This window comes from Octopus sinensis, linkage group LG22 (genome assembly GCF_006345805.1).
Source record: "Octopus sinensis linkage group LG22, ASM634580v1, whole genome shotgun sequence".
Lineage (NCBI taxonomy): Eukaryota > Metazoa > Mollusca > Cephalopoda > Octopoda > Octopodidae > Octopus > Octopus sinensis.
In genome coordinates, this window is record NC_043018.1 from 11,301,147 (window position 1) to 11,304,627 (window position 3,481).

Below are 3,481 nucleotides of genomic sequence, written 5' to 3' on the forward strand. Positions count from 1 at the left end.
GCTCACCCTGCCAGTAATAACAGCTAAATCTCTCAAATCATACTCCGCTGTCTTGCAAACGCATTGGTCAATGTAATCCCTCGTATATAAAACAAAAGAGAGGGTCATGGTTGGAATATGTTTGGTTATGGGTTTGTGGGGCTAAACATCAATATGAAACACTGACCCCTTTCACATACACCCTTCCACTAATATTTTAATATTTGGTATACCCCCTCCTACTCTCTCAAACTCCCATCTTCGCTAATCAATGAACTCCTGTTCCTCTTAAGATACACACTCCCCCACTCCCCTAATGCCCCACTTTCTCTAATCATTTACACCTGCCTTGTTTTAATGTGTCAATAGTATTTCATTCATCTTGGTTTTGTCTGTACCTCTTCTAAAATTGGAATGATACTAAGATTAGTATGGACCCTGTGTGAGAATGACATGCACAGTCACAAAGTGTTACATATCTTTTTCTTAAGTGCAGTGTGGCTAAACGGTTAAGAAGATGGCTTCTTAATCGCAAGAACCTGGAACCAATGCCTTTCAATGCCTGTGAAAACTCTCAGCTTATTTTGCTGGGTATGATGTAAAAGTGTCAGCTGTCAACAGCCAGCTGATTAAGGTGACACTTATTTACCAAACATGCTTCAAGAACCCTGCAGAGAAGTCTTGCAGTTCCAAGGAATGGTGATTTTTGTGGGTGTTCTATCCTTACATTTGTACCACTCTTTTGGAACCATGTTGGTAGTTGAGTGCCGGTTACTATTGGTATCACATTCACTCTCTTCATTGCTCACAACCTGCATATTTCCCACTTCAAATTGTCAGAGCTGTTCAGTTTTTCTTCTTCTTTCTCTTTGATCCTGTCATCACCAGGACATGCTATGTTGATTATCATGCAAGATATTTCTTTTTTGTTCACCACAACAATGTCAGTTTTCCAATATCTAATCTGATGGTCACACCGAATCATTACATCCCACAGGATTTTGCAGACTTCATTCTTGGTAACTCCTGGGATTTGGTCATACCACATATCTACTCTTTGTAGACCTCAATTTCCACAGAGCTCCCAATGGATCGTTCTTGCCACATTGTCATGTCATCTTTTGTAATCACGTTGTGCCAATTTCGGGCATTCATTAACAATGTGCCACACCGTTTCACCCCTCTCACCACACTGCATTTATCACTCTCAGTTGTGTTGTCAATTCTGCACTTCACATAGCTTGTCATTATTATTACTATAATTACTGAGGTTGAGTTTGCCTTTCATCCTTTTGAGGTTGATAAAATTAGTACCAGTTATACACTGGGATCAATATAATCGTCTTAATCCCTTCCCCCAAATTTGAGGCCTTATGCTTCCAGTAGAAAGGATTACTATTATTATTAATAACAGCCACAAGCAGTGGAATCATTAGCATAACAGGTGAGATACTTAGTGGCATTTTGTCTGTCTTTATGTACTGAGTTCAAATTCCACCAAGGTGGACTTTGCCTTTTATCCTTTTAAAATTAAAATAAATGTGCCCTTTTAAAGCGTACCCAGGCTCATGGGCCCGGTTTCTATGGCATATGTGTTCCCTAGCTGGACGAGATGCCAGTCCATCACAGTGTTACTCATTTTTGCCAGCTGAGTGGACTGAAGCAACATGAAATGAAGTGTCTTGCTCAAGAACACAACACGTCGCCCGGTCCAGGAATTGAAACCACAATCTTACGATCATGATGCTGACACCCTAATCACTAATCCACGCGCCTCCACTTTCATCCTTTTGGGGTCAAAATAAGTAGCAGCTGAACACTGAGGTCAATACAATCAACTTAATTTGCTGGCCCTGTGCCAAAATTTGAAACCATTATTATTATTATTATTATTATTATTATTGTATGTGCTTTTCTATTCTAGTATAGATTTATTGAATCGTTTTTTCATTTTGTAATACAGTCAGTTGAGGATGGTCAGTATCATTGACCTTTGCTGGTCACACTGTCAGACTAGTGAGGTCAGTGAGGTCAATGACCTGCCTGAGCAGTTCGAAGGCAGCAACCGACCAGCCCTTCTCCCCCTCTTGTTTACAACTGTCACCACAGCAGTGGTACATCAACCATGTGGATATATCAATATAGCAATGATGCAGTGGTGTAGTGGATGTCATGTATTATGCTAAGTAAAATCGCTGTCGTCCACACACACAGGCTTGTCCTTGCAGGTACCAGTGCCACCTATAAAATGTGCCAGTGCCGTGTAAGTGCACCCCATACCAGTGGCACGTAAAAAGCACCCAACACATTTTTTTAAGTGGTTGGTATTAAGAAGGGCATCCAGCCATAGAAACCATGTCACAACAGACAGTTGTAGTCTGGACGCCTCTTTGCTAGCCAGCTCCATGTCTAACCATCCAACCCATGCCAGCATGGAAAGCAGATGTTAAATGATGATGATGATAATGATGATGGATATAGTGATGTTGCTTAGCAACAAAAACAGCACTGATTGAACAGAGCAGTTATGTTGAAAGATGCTTAAGACATGATATTCTCATCTTTTTGTATTCCTAGGATAACAAAACGTTGTCTCATGTGTAATTGTCCCTTTTTTAAAACCCTTTTGATACCAACCTACCTTAGACTGCTCCTGGTTCTCTGATACAAACTTTCTGTTTTAAAGTGATCCTAACTGAAATGTCTGACTGAAATATCATGTTAATTTATGTTAATTTATGTTTCAAACACCAGTTTAAGCCTTTAGCATTCAGATTATTCTGTCAAATGTATTGCTTATTCATTCACATTGGTTTGAATTAATCATGCATTATCTCATAGCTTTGAGATTTCGATGATGTGATTGTTCATTTTTAGAATAACATCGTAGGGTAAGTGTGAGAGGCTTGATCTGGCTGGTTTCAGCATAAAACAGGTAGAATTTTAGAGCTGGGTATGGCCAGTTTGAATGTTAAAGGGTGATTCATGACGATGTCACTAAATCCTTCATTATTTTCAAAATTAATTCAAAACAAAGGCAGCGTATTTCAGCAAAAATATTGTAACAAGAGGCTTAAAGCGATCTAAATTAAAATCTTCTGTCAAAATTTCATCTTAATTTATGTTCTAAGCCCTAGTTTAATAACCTCAATATTATATTACCAGCTTCTTCATTATTTTTGAAAATTAATTGTAATACAAGTTGTGTATGTATTTCAACAGATATACAGTAATGAAAGTGTTAAAGTTGACTTGAGGGAAATTTGGTCATTATTTCTAAGAGGTTGAGCAACTGTGTACAGGCTATCCCCCGTTCCCTGTTGTATATATCTCTGACATCACTGCTCTAGATGAATTGCTTTTAGAATATATAGTTCAGTCGTTTTGGGTGGGTGTTGAAAGGAGAAACAGTTGGTTGAGTGATGAATAAGGAAGGAATATCTTGCAGGGATTTGGCAAAGTATGGTGGTGGCAGTGGGGGGGGGGATAATGGCAAAGTATG

The 3,481-nt window shown here is 39.0% G+C and overlaps 1 pseudogene; it reads left to right on the forward strand.

Moving 5' to 3' along the window:
- Positions 1-364: 364 nt before the first annotated feature.
- Positions 365-462, forward strand: LOC115223354 (annotated as a pseudogene).
- The last annotated feature ends 3,019 nt before the right edge of the window (positions 463-3,481 follow it).